General features: G+C 49.0%; 1 protein-coding gene across 1 annotated transcript in view; it reads right to left on the minus strand.

Annotated features, from left to right (window-relative positions):
- Positions 1-18,731, minus strand: part of KIFBP (kinesin family binding protein) — a 940,192-nt gene that overhangs the window by 621,036 nt on the left and 300,425 nt on the right. The gene's annotated exons all lie outside the window — the stretch shown is intronic.

An 18,731-nucleotide genomic window follows, 5' to 3' on the forward strand; every position in this document is an offset into this window, starting at 1 on the left:
TGAATGGATAATCCACGGAATCATAAATATTCCAATCTCAACCTTCAGGTTTCAATACTGCCAAAAATATATACAGGCTGGCATGTACGAGAAATTGGGGAAGGGGTACCTTAAAACAACTTGGAACCTGCCCTATTCACATGCATGTGTCAGTAATAAAGGACAGAAAGTGTTTCTTAGTGGCAACAATTGTGCTATGTCACTAAGCGGCACGCTTCTGTGTAACGGTATTAGTTTGCACGGAGCCTGTGAAGGGAATTCATACAACCTTTCATGTCACCAGCAAGGCGCACCTGCAACTGAAATAGAACCATTCTTTCAAAGACTCTATAATGGGAGTTACATTCTTATTGTAGACCGCAGATGTTGTAGTCTTATGCCCGGGACTCCTTATCTCGTCACTACGACGGCGAAGGTCAAGTGCTGTGGACGTTCTTTGTTCCCCAGCTCCTTTCCAGACAGGGAGGCAAGGGCATGGCCCGGTTTGAAAATTACTTCTATTCGAATAGACACTTTAAGCAGAATGAAAACAGTGCTTCTTCAGACGCCTACAAGGCTCACGTCATCAAAAGAAACGTATGATCTACAAGTCGCAAGGACGACTGCAGAGATACATACATTATTATCAACCAATTCCCCTGTACATTTCGCGGAAATCCTGAGCGAAATCTTAAATATTTCTGATACCACAGGGGTCTCAAAGGTATTTAAGACAGTATTTTCGATGGCATTAACACCATTCAAAGCCATACTGGGTATTTTTCCAGATTTCGTCCATTCGATTTTTGGCGGACTTCCCCTGATCCTAGGACTAATTGCAGGAATCCTATTCCTAGTCCTTATTTTTCGATATGGCAACCCATGTCACAGATCAAACTCTCGCGACAATGGAAGATACGATCCTAGCCATTGGATACCGGGACCGGATATCAAAAATCCTGGGACTTTCCCGGCTTAGAGACCTGAACATGACTTGGTTTCTATCATTTCGACCAATGTGGCAAAGGTGTGTTTTACCTGTACTAAGGTGTCTGCTATGCGGAGAAGAATGCGTGTTAGACACCTGTCTGACACTACAATCGGATGCGCCGGTGGATGCAGATACACTGCTGGTTCCTACCAAGGTTCACGCTTTGTGCTGCCCTCAAAGGCTGCCAATTCTGATGACGGCATTCCTGGAATCTTCACCATTACGATTGAAGAGTAGTGAAGTTCAAGATGAAAGCAGCATCGAACAGGTACGACCTTCTGTCAGCAATGCAAATCAGAATGTCAATGCAGACAATCATGCGCATGAATGCATGGTTACCCCTATTTCCGACTTAGTGGAACTTTCCCATGAAGCTGTTGACAGTTTTTTCAAAAGCCTGAATGATATGATGTTCTCTCCGGAACAGAAATAGAGACTTTTGAGTAAACTCGCACACGGCGTTCCCTGAATCCGGCCTTCAACTTAAAAAATAAAGTCACATGAACAATTACAATCCAGTTCACGGACAGCAACTTTTTTCAGCAAGCCCTTAAAATATTTTTCTATATATTTTTTCCCCGGGACACTGACCTTCTGCTTAAAGTAAGAAACTATTCCTAGAGAACTAAGATTTCTATTTTTTTTAGATACTTTATAGACTTTATATAGACTTTAGCTGCCCGCTGGTATGTTCACAATATATTTTATGTGATGAAATGGTTTCGACTTTTTTTCTGTATAGCCATATTAAGAGCCATTTCATGTGTATTTCTCATATACCAACAAGCAATAATGCATAACAATGCGTGTTTACTTTTGCATTTAATTCATAACTTAAGTGCATACAATATATATGACTGCAATTTTTCAGTATATTTGAAAATTTCAAAATGCATTTATGTATTTTGGGGTGGTAAGGTATACACTATACTCTATAGTATGTTGTACTATGTTATACTATGCATAGATTAGTAGATATGACCATAGTTAGCGTGGAGTGGGTGTCGTGTATTTCTATAGGTTCTGAATCGATCCCCCTATTCCTGACCCTATTCTGGTTAAACTACCTAGCTAGTTAACTAACAGTCAGCCCATGAGGCAAGAAATCCCCCATGATGCAGATACCGTTATCTGACGCAGTCACACTACGGCACAGGAACGTGTTATCTGATTAGGTCATAACGCTTGAGATCTAATTAGACAAGCGACATTCCTCCAGCCCCTGATAAGGCATACGACGTTCTCATAACAAATCAAACCTATGACAACCTGGATAATCCGTGCGGCCATTGTTTTGATTTCACAGAGAACTTTAGTAAAGAATGTGCTAACGAGCAAGTCGTATGACATCTTTATTGACGTACCTATGTCCATCCTTACGTCAATCCCGGCACTTTTAAGGTATAAATATTGCCGACCTTGCCCTATGCAAACACACGCGTGGTGACAAGACGGAGCAGCCATACTTGCCGAAGCCGAGAGCAGAAGCAGACCCCGCAGGCAGCAGCCCCGCCTTCCTGACGCGCTGAGAGACGCGCTGCTATCTCAAGCCGAGAGACCCAGCACCGGCGCTTCTGGGCAGCCCTCGCAGGCAGCCTGGAATATCGAGAGCAGAGAAAGAGATACCATTCCTCATTCATCCTAAATTCCAGGTACAGAACTGAATAACCCCTCCTAGAGAATTCTTTAGTTATTCACTTGGCAAAAACAAACTTAACTTAAACTGTAACTTTCTATTCCCGCCCACGTATTAGACTTAGGTCAGGTACACGGGGTAGGCGTATTTAGAAACACCAGTTGAGCACGTTTAGTCAAATGTATATGTGTATGTAAATATATTTTAATCATTTTAAAACATCATATGGCTCAGAAACCATATCAATGTTTTTACAGTATTATTTTATACTATTGCTTTTAATGTATGCACTTTACTTAACTATAAGTATTGCAATAATATCGATCCATTTCTCTTGTACGAGAAAAGAGACTGATCAATAAATAACACCTTTTATTGAACACGCCCGTCTCTTCCTTTTCTCTACATTCTGATGAGACTAAGAATGCACGTACTGACTGAGTAAAATAATTGCCTTGTGCTCACACGACTCTTGAGATTGACTCTTGATTAGGGGAGAGCAAAGTTGTCATGTTCTATGGTTGTCAGAAACTAAATCCCTTCTTGTCTAATCAGGGGAGTTAATCCTTCCTTGAACATTCGAGAAAGTTTCTAGCGAACTCTGAGCTTAGCTGGCAAACCCAAAAATTAAGTCTAGCATCGACAGTAGTAGACCTAGTTAACGTCTGGCCTAGGCCTTTACTGCTGTAGGTACTATTCCAATGCGCAGAGCCTATTGGGAAAATAGGAGCTACACTACACCATAACAGAGTCCCTCTTCCAAATTCTCAGCCATAGAAGGCGTGGAGCCAAATTGATCAAATCAGTAATAAAAGGCTGACCGAGTTCTTTGTGGGCAATCAAATTTGAACAAGCTGGAGGGACTGAAAGCAACATTTTGACAAATCCATGCTCCGCTATCTGCAAGGTATCTACTTGAGCTGTGCCCCAAATTTCAGCGCCGTAGGTAGCTTTTGCTACCGATTTTGCCAAGTAGACTTCTACCATTTCCCTGCATGTCTTTTTTACCCAGATTAGAACCAAATTTCCAAAGAGCATCTATACTTCGTTTCAACATATTTGTTCTATTTTCTATCCTAACAGACCAGTTAAGTTTGGAATCAAAAAGGAGGCCTCAATACATAAAAGACCGCACACATTCCAGGGGAACCCCATCAAATTGGAGCGAAATTGCCTTTTCCTTCCTAACCCCGCTGATATGACAAACGTTTTTTATTTGTTGACAAACAAATCCAGATCAACCATATCATTTGAATAGATGCCAATCACTCACTGTAGGGCCAACAGTGTTCTAGCAATCAGGACCGCATTATCTGCATAGAGAAGGGCTGGCAGCAAAAAGCCACCTGCAGATGGAACAGCTCTACACTGTGAGGTCAAAACTTCACTAACTTTGTTGGTATACAAGGAGAAAAGAAAAGGGGCAGGAACACTGCCCTGTCAGACCCCCTTTTCAATTCGAAATATTTTTGTACATTCCCCATTTTCTAAACCCAATTACAGCCCCTGTCTCTTTATACAACTCTCTAATAAAGAGAATTATGGAATTGTCGACTCCCATCGCCTCTAACAGAACCCACAATTTTGTGTGGCTCACGCAGTCGAAGGCCGCAGACTAGTCCATAAAAGCTGTATAAAACGGAACCCTTTTGGCATGGACATATTTCTCAGCGAACAAGGCTAAGTTTCATCCTTGGTCGATCGTACTCCTCCCCTTTCTAAACCCACATTGAGCCTCAGCTAAAACATTGTTTTCAGATTCCCACTCCTCCAATCTATTTAAAAGCAATCTCCCCATTAATTTAACAGTACTGTCCAGCAAGGAAATTGGGTGATAATTTGCGGGGTTCGAGGGATCCCCCTTCTCATAAATAAGAATAAACACTGATTGTTTCCAAGATCCCAGGGGACCCACTTTGGCAACAGCATTAAAAACTTGGGTCAGGAGTAGGGCCCACAAATGTTTATGAACAAAGAAAATATCCAATGGGACCCCATCTGAACCCGCTGCTTTTAAGGCAGATGATTGCGAAAGAGTAAGCTCAATTTTCTCTACGGAAAATTTCAGCCCTGGTCGGTCCACCACCAGATCCTCGGGTTCTTTTTTGGTACTATCCCTTCCAACATAATATATGTTCTGAAAGTGAACCAGCCAGGTGGCTTCATCTATATGAAGATCAAGAGGGGGGGCGCCCTATTCCAGTAGGAAAGGTGCATTTACCACCCCCCAAAAGGTTTTGCTGTCTTTACTCCTAGAGGCCTCACACAAATTCTCCCATACTTCGTCCCGCAATTGCTTCATTCCCACCTCCCTAGCTGTCAGCTTGTAACTTCCTTATCAGGACTTTCTTTCTGGGGTGTATTTTGAGAGCAGTGCAGAGTTGTTTAGAGGCCTTCAAAAATGTTACCTCAAACCATCTTGTTACCGGTGGAGTATTACTTATTGCTGGGTATGAGAGATTAGCACTTATAGATGTTAAAACACTTTTGAATGCTGTTACTACTTGTTAGCTATCAGAGTGGCCATTTAAACAAGATTGAATCTCAGGTAACACCTCCTTCACAAGCTTTGGGAGAAAGTAAGTTGAATCCAATTTCTCCCATTTAAGGGTGAATCCATTTGTACGGCTCAAAATAGATTTTGGAGCTAATAGGGGGTTGGCCTTAGCAAAAAGGGGCCAAACAAAGCAGAAAAGGAGGAAAGCATGATCACTGAATTATATCAACTTACCCTTTAAGGACTTAATATATCTCTTAAAGTTAGCTTGAATAATTGTGAAATCAATTGTCGAAATAGCCCCGGATCGTTGAAAGGTAGGGAGAGGCAGAACTGTAATGCGGTGACACAGGTTTATTATAACTAGGTCCCAGGTAAATAATACACTGTTTGAGACATTTCCATAATAAAAATGAATCAACAGTGAGTCATTAGTATCAGTTACTCCACAGATACGTTGGTCTGTTTTGATACAACAGTGTGCATTAAAATCACCAGCCCAGATAATAAAAATTGAGGGGGGTGGTGAGTTAACAGAGCTTCCATTTTTACCTCCAACTCCTCTATCACCTGAATGGAATTCTGGAAGTTAGTATAGAAGTTTATCAATAACAAATCAATTTCCCCAGAACCCTCAGCTAGCATAATGTGAAAGTAAGGCGAATTATTAATAAAAGTCACTGTTGGAAATGGCCCTTTTTGCAGGGTTATTCCCAAACGTTTTGCTTCTTCCTACCTTTTTTTTCCTGACATGTGGTTGTTGGCAATAATACTCTTAGCACTTTACCACTGCTGATCAGTGCTAAAGTGCATATGCTCTCCCTGTAAATTGTTATTGTGATTGGTTATCCATGATTGGCTATCCCTGATTGGCATATTTGTTTTACCAGTAGGTCCCTAGTAAAGTGCACTGAGTGTGCCAGGGCTGGTAATTCAAATGCTACTAGTGAGCCTGCAGCACTGATTGTGCCGCCCACTGGAGTAGCCCTAAAATGGTGTCTCAGGCCTGCCACCGCAGTGCCTGTGCGCAGTCGGTGAACTGCCCTGTTGTCCTGTCCAGTGTACACACTTGCCAGGCCTAACCCTTCCCTTTACACATTAGACACCCCTATGGTAGGCCCAAGATACTCCCCTAGGCAGGGTGCAGTGTATGTGAAAGGTAGGACATGTACTGGTGCGAGTGATATGTCCCGATAGTGAAATACTGCCAATTTAGTTTTTCACTATTTAATGGCCATCTTGGTCAAAGGATAGAATGGGGAATGCTGTGTCCCATGGGTACCTGCATATCTCCCCATAGGAGCAAGATGGAAAGCTGAAGTCTGGTATACCTGAACTCAGAAATTGATAAAGTATCTTTTAGGAAAGATGATTTTTAAATTCCGTGTTTGAAAATAGCACTTTTAGAAAGTGGACAGAGCAAAGCGAGGGAAATATTCAAAGTTCGCGTCTTTGGCGGGAACTAGCGTGCGCTCATGCTTTTGAAAGCCCAGGTTTATTTCAAGTGCAGCGGGGGCGTCTAAGAGAACAATGCCCTTTTGGATCCAAAGTGCAGCTGCAATGGGGGCATTTAAAAGAACGGTGCCCCATGTGAATTAAAGGGCAACGAGGGCATTTTTGAAAATACAATGTGGGCAATAATTGACGGCAGTGGCCTGTTGGTGACTGGCGCGCGCTCACGCTTTAGTGAGGGGATGATTTCCCAAAGGTGAAAGTGAGCACGCCCAGGTAGCGCGCTCACAGCCTTACGGAGCCCACAAGTATTTTTAACATCCTCAGTGCGCTTTTGACAAAGGAAATTTTTCTACATATTTTAAAAAATGAACACTACAAGAGAACCTTTGTTTTTAAAACAACCTGTATTGGGTATGTTGGATATGTCGTTTTGATCTTGCCTAAAGTAGATAAAGATATTTATATTTTTAGAACAACCTGTGTAGTGTACATTTATGGTGTTTCACTGTGTTACTGTGCGTGTTAGTGCAAATACTTTACACATTGCCTTGGGGATAAGCCTGTCTGCTCGTGCAGCTGGAGTGGAGGACAGTTTATCTAACTCACAGCCAGTAATGAAAATGCTACTTACCAGTATGCATCTGTTCTTGGCATGTAGAGCTGGGTATGGTTAATGTGCGTTTGGCTTTAAGGTAGCATATTAGTATGCATTTTACAATCCACCTTGCAATTCCTGTTTTGGATATAGGATTTCCCTTATGAGGTGGGCAGAAAGCTACGAAAAGTTGATTGGTTTTCCTAAAGGATTTTGTTCTTTCAATGTAGTAAAGTAAAGCTCTTTTTTTTTTTCAAAACCAGATTTTATTAACATTTCAAATATGGATTGCGGAAACATTCACAGCACTCCAGACACTGGAGAGGCTGTAAGCAGATAATCATGAATCACAGTTGCAGCAATCAGCATGAGAAGTTGGAAAAGACAAATGACATTAACCTCCCGGATCCCCCCCTCCAACCTCACAACTTCCCTCCACCCGGTTCCCACCCCCGCCCGTTCACGAGGGTCACCAGAATCTAAAACAACATAAGCTGTACAGAGATGTCGATGCACTCTCACTCTTGCCCCGGTACTCATGACAATTGATCCACTAGTGTATCCTGCTGCGACGGCGGCTCCAGCCACAGCCCCCTATATTCTGCCCACCTCTTCCAGATTTTATAATGTTTTCTGGGGCAGCCTCGGGCCTCAAACACGGGGCGTTCCAGTCCCATGCAATAGTCCATGCCCCGTTTCCAGACCCCAATCGGGGGCGCCCCCGGATCTTTCCAGGCACGGGCCACATCCCGCTTAGCAACTGTAAGGCCCAGGAGTAAGAGATGCCTCTTATAGATGTTGCCGCCCACCCGCTCCAAGACATGCAGAAGACCCAGCTGCGATGTGCGCGGGAGCTGCCAACCCAGAACCTCATCCAAGCAGTCCCAAACACGCTTCCAATATCGGGCTATAGCCCCACACGTCCACACCGTATGCAAAAACGTGCCCATCTCCCTACCACACCTCAGACAGTCAGGGGAGGCAATCAGTCCAGCCCGCCACAGCCTCTCTCTCGTGTAATAAGCCCTGTGCAGGTATTTAAATTGGATAAAGCGCAGCCGCACGGCGACAGCCGCCTCCCTCGGGCCGCAAGAGCCTCCCTCCACCCTTCCTCATCAATCTCACCCACATCTCTCTCCCATTTGGACCGTAGGCCATCCAAGGAGGACGCACAGTGTGTGACTAGCGATTGGTATATGCATGATATCTTCTTCTCTGTCAATTCACCCATGAACAGTTTAGCCTCTATGGGACTGAACTCCGGCAGGGAGTCCAACCCCTCCAAAGCGGGGGAGATAGCATGGCGAAACTGCAGGTGCTTGAAGAACTGGGTACTCGGCATTTCAAACTCGTCCCTCAACTCCTGAAAGGACTTAAGGGCCGTGCCCCTCATAATGTGTCCCAACGCCGAGATTCCTATCGAGTCCCAGCCACGAAACCCCGACAGGGTTGACAAGGCCGGCAGGCGGCCATTCTGCCACAGCGGGGTCTCCCCAGTCAGCCTATTCCACCACCCCATACGACCAAGCGCCCGACGCCAGACCTGAAAGACAGTTTGCGTAACCACCGGGAGCTTCTTCCTTTTCCCGGCTGAGTAGAGAAGTGTGTGCAGGGTGTCGGGTTCCATTAAATACCTCTCCAGAGCATACGCCGGGTCGCCCCGATCCCCATACCACCATTCATTAAGTATCAAGAGATGGGACGCCTGGTAGTAGGATAGAATGTCCGAAGACGCCAGTCCACCGCAGTATGTAGACAGGAAGCAGGTGCGAAGGGCCAAACGTACCGCCCCCCCCAGCCCAGAGGAAGCGGCCCAGTGCTGAATTGACCTGGCGGAACCATTGTGGCAAGATAGGATATGGGTGGTTCTGCAGTTGGTAGAGCAGGCGCGGGAGGGCGACCATCTTAAAGATGGCCGATCGGCCATATAGATTCAAAGGCATACGGGACCACGTCTTCATGTCCGATCGGACTCTGTCCCAAACCGGAACAATATTACGCTCCCACGATACCCCAGGGATGTCAGTCAGGAACACCCCTAGGTACTTAAGGCCTCCCGTCGCTATTTGTAGAGCCGACGCCCAGGCACCGGGAGCTACCCCGCTGCCCAGGGTCCACAAAACTGACTTCCTCACATTGAGATTCAGCCCTAACACCTCACCAAACACTCTCATAATCTCAAGAATTCTGGGGCCTGACCTGTCGAGGTCCGTAAGAAAAACAGTACATCGTCCGCGTATAGCGCGATGCGGTCCGACGGCACAGCCTCCCACTCGAACCCCTTCAGTTGTGCATCAATTCGCACCCAAGCCGCAAGGGGTTCCATTGCGAGAGCAAACAGGTATGGCGAGAGCGGGCAGCCCTGCCGGGTGCCCCGCCCGATGGGAAAGGCGTCGGAAGTCGCACCCGCCACCCGCACGGACGCCGTCAGGTCTGTATAGAGCAGTCGCACATACGAGAGGAAGTGAGGGCCAAGATTCAAGCGAGGCAGAAGTGCCTGTAGGTATGTCCAGTTCAGCGAATCGAAGGCCCTATCAATGTCAGCCAATAGGAGCGCCGCCTGGGTGCCAGTGGCTTTCATCATCTCCAGAGCCACTTGGGCCCGCCTGATGTTGTGCCTAGTGGCCCTGCTGGGCATGAAACCAGCCTGGTCCGGATGGACCAGAGTGGCAATGAGAGGCAGGAGACGATTGGCAAGCGCCTTCGCCAGAATCTTCGCCTCTATATTTAGGAGAGAGATAGGGCGGTATGACTCGTGTCTATCCGGCGGTCCCCCCGGCTTGCAGAACACCACTATTTCGGCATGTCTCCAATCCGACGGCAGCCGACCTCGCTCCCTTGCAGCATCCAACGCCTTCTTGAAATGAGGCCCTAACTGAAGTTGGTATTTCCGAAGGAACTCGCACGGGAAGCCGTTCGGCCCAGGGGCCTTCCCGGCATTCAGCTCGCCCAATGCTTTGCCCAGTTCCTCCGAGGACAGAGGGAGCTCTAGATCATCACGCTCCTCGTCGGAGATCCCCCGCGGTGGGAGATCCGCCAGAAATGTGTCCACATCTGCCGCCAAAAGGGAGTCTCTAGGTGCGTATTGTGCCTCATAGTAGTGCGCAAAGCTGGCAGCCATGGTCCCAGGGTCAGTGATAGGGGCCCCGGCCTCATCCATCAGCGCCGGTAATGTCTGAGCCTGGAACGCGCCCTGGCACAGCCTGTACAGCATAGAGCTGGATTTATCCTCCCACTGGTATATTCTACTCTGCGTTGCCAGCCATATATGGCGCGACTCCTCAAGCAAAATAGAGGCAGCATCATTCTGCACCTGCAGGAGCCGCCGCGTATCCTCCTCTGCCCCCGTCTCCGTAGACCGCACTTCCAGAGTGCGGATGCGATCTTCCGCCTTCTCCAGGTCCTCCTTCCGAGTCCTACGGGCCCTCGCACACCAGGCTATGTCTACACCTCTGAGTGTTGGCTTCATGGCCTCCCAGAGGGTCACCGCATCCAAGCCCGGCCCCTCATTCTCTTCCCAGTAGTGAGCTATGGCTTCACGCATATGGGATTGGTAATCATCTCGTTGCAGATGCCAGGTAGAGAGGCGCCATCGAAACGGCTGTCGCCGCCTGTCAAGGAGGATATCAATCGTGACGGGGGAGTGGTCTGAAAGCCCCCTGGGCAGAATAGCGGTCGACGCCACCCTTCCGATGACGGCGCGCGGGACAAACAAATAGTCCAGCCGCGAGAAGGAGCGATGTACCGCCGACACGTAAGTGAATTCCCTACTGTGTGGGTGTTGGCAGCGCCAGGCATCCATCCATCCCATACCTCCGACCATATCACTCAGTTTCGTAGGGGCAGCCACTAGCTGTCTGCCATCAGGCCTGAAGCGATCCGCAGATCCATTCATTACATCGTTCCAGTCGCCGCCTATCACCGACAAGACGTCCGGCACCTCGGCCCAGATCGCAAACGGCTTCTCCACTAGAGACCATTGCAAGGGGGGGGGGGGGAGCATACACACTACCAAACACCACTTGTTCCTCGCCAATCATTCCTTTGATGAAGACATACCTGCCCTGGGCATCTATCCACTGCGAGAAATGGGTATAGGAAACCCTTCGGTGGACCAAGACCGCCACCCCCCGGGACCCCCGGGCAAAACCTGCATGGTAAACCTGGTGATACCCATAGCGTTGCAGACTCAAAGTCTTCGTACCTAGGAGATGAGTTTCTTGTAACAGGAGGACGTCAACCTTTTCTCTTTTCCCCTGTCGCAGTACAGCCCCTCGATTGATTTTATCGAGCATGCCCCTCACGTTCCAACTCACAATTCTCAACGTAGCTCTGGGGAGCTCCAAGGCAGGACCCCTAACCGCCATTAAAAGCAAATGGGCGCAGCCGCCCGGGCATAGGAGAGCGCAATTGCTCATATGACAGAAGGCGAACCTGGTGAACCATCGTGCGTGAACATGTTGCCCCTGTGGACCCAAACATCGTGTATCCCCCCACCCCCAGCCCCCAGCCCCAACCCCAACCCCAACCCAACTCCCAGCAAACCGACCACCCCCCTCCCCTATACCTCAACAACATTGAAGTACCTGTCGCGGTGCAGGAGCGCCCTAACCCCCAACGGGAGGTCAGCGGCCACCCACTCCAATGGATCCCCACGAACCTCTCCCCCAACAGTCCCAACTACCCACCCAGCTAACAGACTCCCCCCCTAGCATCTCCCACTTAAGTAGGAGGCAAAGCCCTTATAGAAGAGCTATCCGAACCCCCCCCGTCCCCCACACCGTCCCAAGACTGATAAAGTATAGCAAGCAGCAATTACGCAGTCTAGTAGAAAGCTGCAGTCCAAACAAACTTAGGAAAACCTTCTCCCAGCGGGAGCCTGTAATCATCACGAGCAAGTTCAGTCCCCTGAGGTACCACCGTCCTTGCCAGAGTGGTCTGAGTCTGCGGGTGCGCCATCTCGCTTCCCACCACGTGAAAGGGAGCGTTTTCGCGACCTTGACCTTCTGTTTCTTCTGCTCTTGGCGGTTGGATCCTCCCGCTCCGGCGAAGGGCCCCTCGAGTGGCCCGGGTTCAGACCCGGCTGAGCATGCGGCCGGACCCTTACTGTCTCATCAGTCCATTTAAAGACGTCCTCCGGAGTGTCAAAGAAGTGGGTTCGCGACTGGAATATGACCCGCAGGCGGGCCGGATAAAGGAGGGAGTATTGGATCTTCAGACCTCGCAGTTTTGCCTTGGCTGCGATGAACGAGTGGCGTTGTTGCTGCACGATCCTGGTATAATCCGGAAAGATCATTATCTTCTGATTTTCAAATAGAAGAGAGTACTTGGTCCTTGCCTCACGTAGGATAGTGTCCCTGTCGTGGAAGTTTAGAATCCTTGCAATCACCGGTCTGGGCCGCTCCCCCGCCGGCGGTTTCTGTGTCAGGGCACTATGCGCGCGCTCAATCACAAAGCATCGTGACAGTACATTGGGGGGAAGCCAGGACTCCAACCATTGGGACAAGAACAGTTCCATGTTTCCCTTCTCGCAACCTTCCGGGAAGCCCACGAAGCGTAGGTTGTTTCTGCGCGCCCGCCCTTCCGCATCTTCCACGCGGAGCGCAAGGCCTCTCTGGACATTTTCCACCGCCTTAATAACAAAAGAGAGAGTGAGGGAAAAGTATTTTTCGACACTATGTGAAGTGGGAACTCGACCCCGATGATGAAGCATGTCACCAACTAGGTTGGTGAGTGAGGGGTCTTCTATAAGGATATGCATTATCCAGCAACAGGTTGGGTCATATGCTGCTGAGTAGAGCACATAAGCTCGCAATCAGAGAGATAACTCTCTGTCCACGAGGGGTTACTCCTCCAGCATTTTCCACCGCCGCCATTTTCCGCTTCAAGGTCACGACGTCGTCCTCCACCACCGATATCCTGGATTCGGCCTCGGTAATGCGCACCACAGCGTTCCGCAGGTCCTGACGCAGGAGGGTCACATCCGCGCCTACCGCCCCGATCTTGGCATCCAGCATGTCCCTGGACTGGGTAATCGCCGCCATCAGTGCTGCGTTGTTAGGGCCCGACCCGTGGCCTCCACCCGAGGCACCCGACGCCCCACTCGGCCCCGTAAACTTATCCAGGGTCCCTTGCTTAGCGGACCCGCTGCCACCTCCACCTCTGGTCATGGCCACAGCACCCCTGGGTCCAACCAACGTCCGACCAGTTGTAGCTAGACTCGGAGCCCACCCCCGTACCCCTGAATGGAGGCAAGAGCACACCACAGGAGGATCTCCGGGCACACAAGTCCTCAATCGCCGTCTGCTGCCGGGGGGGGGGGGGGGGGCGTCTGGCTCACGAGGTGGTCCCAAAGATATTGGTGCGCCACGGCGTTCCAGGCGGACCCAGGCTCCGCTCTGCTCTACCCCACTTTTACTCCAGCCACAAGTGGGGGGGTCCCGTGGGGCCACTCCAGTCCACGTGGCAAGTCACCACCAGTATCTAGCCGGGGAGCCCCCCCGCCCTGCAGGCCAATGATCTCGGGCACTCACCGGTGTCTCCTGGGCCGGCGGCCGGCGCACCGCCTTTCCAACCAGAGTCACCAACCAGAATATCGTCCCGCCAGGCGCCGCCACCGGGTCCACTCAGGATCGAGGCAAAGGGAGCACACCTAACTTCTGGGCACCGTTTCCCCAGCTGCCCCAGCCGGCTCCTCCGCCTCCGCACTGCTGCTGTGTTTGCGGCTGGGAGCCTCGAAAATCGAGGACCCGGTCTATCTGCCCCGATGTAGGCCGCGATGCCCTCCAGCTGTCTCCGTAGACCAGGTCAGTGCACCCACCACTGACGGTGAGTCCGCTAAGCAGCTCTCTGTTCCGCCTTCAAGGGGGGCCCGCCGGCCCTGAAGAAGTGGAGGCCCAGCCGGCCGGCGCGGAGATCCTCCGACCCGGAGGCGCCAAACTCTAGGTCCCGGCTCACCCTCGGGGACCAGGCCGCAGACTGCCGCTGCTGCTATCGACACTGCAAAAGGTCCGGGAGCACCGAAAAGTGCACCGGACAACACCTCCTGCCCTCCGCTACGTTCACTGCTGGTGTGGGCAACGGAGCAGGTCCAGAAGCCAGGATAAAATGTCGGATAAAGATCGGGCCGGTGGGAGCTCTAACAAGCTGCGTCCACCATCGTCGCCCGCGTAGCCACGCCCCAAGTAGTAAAGCTCTTTTAACATCCAGAGTGTGTAGAGCTCTTTCTGCCACAGAGTCTGGATGAGGTAAGAATACTGGTAGTTCAACAGACTAGTTTAGATGGAAGGCAGATACCACTTTGGGTAAAAATGTGGGTTTGTTCTCAGAACCACTTTGTGATGATGGATTTGTAAAAATGGTTCCTGTATGGTTAATGCCTGGAGTTCACTCGCTCTTATGAGAGATGTGATGGCGACTAAAAATGCTACTTTCCAAGTAAGGAACTGCAGTTCACATTGTGTAAAGGTTCAAATGGAGGACCCATTAGTCTGGTAATGACTATATTGAGATTCTACACTGGAGAGGGTGGAGCTCTTGGTGGAATTATTCTTTTAAGTCCTTCCTTAAAAGCTTTGATTGCGGAAACTCTAAACAAAGACAAATGCTGTCTGTTTTGTAGGTAGGCCGCTATGGCAGCTAGATGTAATCTTATAGATGTATAAGCTAGGTTATATTGTTGTAGATACAAAAGGTAACAGATGGTGTTTTGAATGTAAGTATCCAGTGGGTCAATTTTGTTGTGTGAGCAATAAATGACGAACCTCTTCCATTTTACTGTATAGCATGCCCTTGTTGTAGCTTTGTTGATAACGTTCATACAGTCTGGCGGAAGATTAAGGTAGCCAAACTCTAGGATTTCAGGAGCCAGATTGCAAGGTTGAGCTGAGTGGGATCTGGGTGTCTTATCTCTCCATGGTTCTGCTGAGTGAGCAGCTTGGGTAAGAGGTGCAGCTTTTGATGTGGCACTATACTGATAGTTCCAGCAGAGTTGTGAACCATGGTTGCCTTGCCCATGTTGGAGCAACTAGGATTATTGTGAGGGAATGCTGCTGGAGTTTTCTCACTAGTAATGGAATCAGTGGGAGAGGCGGAAAAGCGTAAGCAAATTTGCCTGACCAATTCATCCATAGCACATTGCCTTTGGACAATGGGTGTGGATACCTGGATGCGAAGATTGGGCATTTTGCGTTATGGTGTGTGGCAAACAGATCTATGTCTGGATGTTCCCACGAACAAATGGAAGAAGAACTTGAGGATGAAGTTCCCATTCGTGAATCTGTTGTGTTTGACGGCTGAGCAGATCCGCTATTTGATTGTGTACTCCTGGTAGGTGTTCTGCTAGGAGGTATATCATCCGTGGAATGGCCCATCTCCAGATGCTCTGTGCTAGACGAGATAACTGGAGAGAGTGTGTCCCCCTGTTTTTGTATGTAATATATTGCTGTCATGTTGTCTGTATGGATTAGGACAGCTTTGCCTAGCAGTTGCGGTTGAAAAGACTCCAACACTAGAGAGATTGCCAACAATTCCAGGTAGTTGATGTGGAATTGTTTTTGTTGAGATGTCCATAAACCTTGAACGGTATGGTTTTGGAGATGTGCTCCCCAGCCAGTGAGCGATGCATCTGTTAGCACTATTTGTGGGACTCGCTCGAGGAACGACCGCCCTTTGGAAAAGTGTTTGTGGTCCACCACTGCGGAGAGCAATGGGTGCGGTCGTCCACCAACACCAGATCTGTTAGTTGACCTTGAGCCTGATTTTACTGACGTGCTAGACACTCTTGTAATGAGCACATTCGCAATCTTGCATGAGGAACAAGAAAAATGCAAGAGGTCATAATTCCTATTAACTGCATGAACACTCTTGCTGGCAGGGAGTGTTGTGGCTGAAATGTTTGAACTAGGTTTTGTATAGCATTTATCCTGGCAGTATTGGGATATGCAAGAGCTGTGGAAGTATTCACTGTAGCCCCTAGATATTGTTGCATTGTGGACGGTTAGAGATGGGATTTGCTTAGATTTATTGTGAATCCCAGATTGTGAAGCAACTGTATTGTCCGGAGTGTGTGTTGAACACAGCTGTTGTGGGAGTTTGCTTTTAGGCGCCAATCGTCTAGGTTGGGGAAGTCATGAATGTGTTGTCTTCTAAGATGGGCTGCAACCACCGTGAGGAATTTGGTGAAAACCCTGGGTGCTGTAGTGACTCCGAATGGGAGCACTTTGAACTGGTAGTGTTGACCATCTACCAAAACCCCGAGATATTTCCTGTGAGCGGGATGTATGGGAAGGAGTAGTTTCTGTCCTGTAACTCCCGTTCTGTAGTAGGGGTATCTCTGTTATATTCATAATCTAGTGAATAGTCCCGGCCATGTGCGTGGACCCCGGAGCAATCAAAAATAATCTCTTACAGTGTCGAAAAATGCAGAACTGCACAGACACTTAAGAGAGAATGTAAAGACAGATAATGCAAAAAGGCTACACTGTCCAGTACTTCAACTAGAAATTCCACCACAAAATCCACAAAAACAGCAAAGCCTGTACAGATTTCCCTTGCTTTAACAGCAAAATTCCTTCAGGAATGATAGAGAGAAGAACCTGGACAGACAAGCCCCATATGCTGCCATTATGTGGCTCAGAACAGGATACTGTGCCTTTAAGAGAACTTTCCAGAACTTCACAGTATCCCAGAATGCCCTGCAGGTCCCAGTTACTTTCAGTTCTATTTGAAGGCGTAACACGCCAGACCTGTAGCATTCCTTACATGAATATCTCTCTCCACCGGGGAGGAGGGCGGGCGCTTATGACTATAACAGAGATACCCCTACTACAGAACTGGAGTTACAGGACAGAAACTACTCCTTCTGTAGTAGGGGATCTCTGTGTATAGTCATAATCTAGTGAACAGAATGGCAAGCCCATCCCCACACCAAAGTGGCGGTGGAGAACAGAGAAATAATAGCACTATTGTGCGAACAGATTTCGCAGCGAAGCCTGCCCAACCTGAGCGTCTGCCCTGGCATCAGCGTGCAGGCAGTAATGCTTAGCAAAGGTATGGACCGACTTCCAAGTGGCCACCTTGCAGATCTCTGCAATGGGAACATTACGGAGCAACGCTGTCGTGGCAGCTTTGCCCCTGGTGGAATGAGTCTTAGGTTTGCCCCCTAAGGTCTTATTAGCTTTGTAGTAACACAATTGTATGCAGGACACAATCCACCTCGAGATGGACTGTTTAGAGGTAGCAAGACCCCTCCTGACTGATCCATAATTGATGAACAATTGGTCTGACCTACGAATATCTTTGGTTTTATCCAGATAAAATTTCAGTACCCTCCTAACATCCAGGGAATGTAAAGACCTTTCCGCTGGAGATGAAGGATTCTGAAAGAACGTAGGTAAAGTTATAGTCTGGTTGATATGAAAATCAGAAATAACCTTGGGAAGAAACTTAGGGTGAGTACGCATAACAACCTTAGCCGCATGAAATACAGTATAAGGTTCTTGGCAACACAACGCCTGAATTTCACTCACCCTGCGGGCCGATGTAATGGCCACGAGGAACGCCGCCTTCCAGGACAGGTGCTGCAACAAAGCCTTATGAATAGGTTCAAAGGGCTCCTTCATCAACCTGGACAGCACCACATTCAAGTCCCATGAAGGCGAAGGAAGCCTGACAGGAGGGAATACTTTCTTCAAGCCTTCCAGAAAATCTTTGATCACAGGGATCTGGAAGAAGGAAGTCTGTGAAGGGCATTTCCTGTAGGCAGTCAAAGCAGCCAGATGAACCTTAATGGAATGAACATTAAGGCCAGACTGCGCCAGATGTAGCAGATATGGAAGGATGACATCCTCCTTGCATGTCGTAGGGTCATAGTTCTTAGACTTGCACCAGATGCAAAACCTCTTCCACTAGTAAGCATAAGAAGTCCTAGTGGAAGGTCGCTTAGCCTCCTTCAGTATGTCCATACAATCCTCTGGGAGATTCAGATGGCCATATTGCACTATTTCAGGAGCCATGCCGCCAAACTCAAAGACGAGAGGTTGGGGTGCACCATCCGCCCCCCGAACTTCGTGAGAAGGTCCGGCCTGCACGGCAGCTTCATGTGAGGAAGGAGAGACCGGTGAAGCAGGTCCGTGAACCACCACTGTCTGGGCCATTCCGGGGCAATCAGAATCATCCTCGCCCTGGATTGGGACAGCTTGATGAGAACCGCCGGGATCAGGGGAATGGGTGGAAAAGCGTACAGAAAGCTGTTCGACCAGTCGATCCATAACGCGTTACCCAGTGTCCCAGGCTGGTAGTACCTGGAGGCGAAGTCTCGGCATTTGCTGTTTTCGGCGGTGGCGAACAGATCTACGTCTGGAGTTCCCCACCTTGCGAAGACTTCTCCTAGTACTTCGTCGTTTATGACCCATTCGTGGTGTTCCTGAATCAGTCTGCTCAGCTCGTCTGCCTGAACATTCTGCACACCTGGCAGATGGGTGGCCGTGATCGACAGTCCTCGGGCCAGAAGCCAGTGCCAGATCGCCTGCGCCTCCTGCGACAGAGTGCGGGATCTCGAGCCCCCCTGCTTGTTGAG

The sequence above is a fragment of the Lissotriton helveticus genome, chromosome 5_1, assembly GCF_964261635.1.
Source record: "Lissotriton helveticus chromosome 5_1, aLisHel1.1, whole genome shotgun sequence".
NCBI lineage: Eukaryota > Metazoa > Chordata > Amphibia > Caudata > Salamandridae > Lissotriton > Lissotriton helveticus.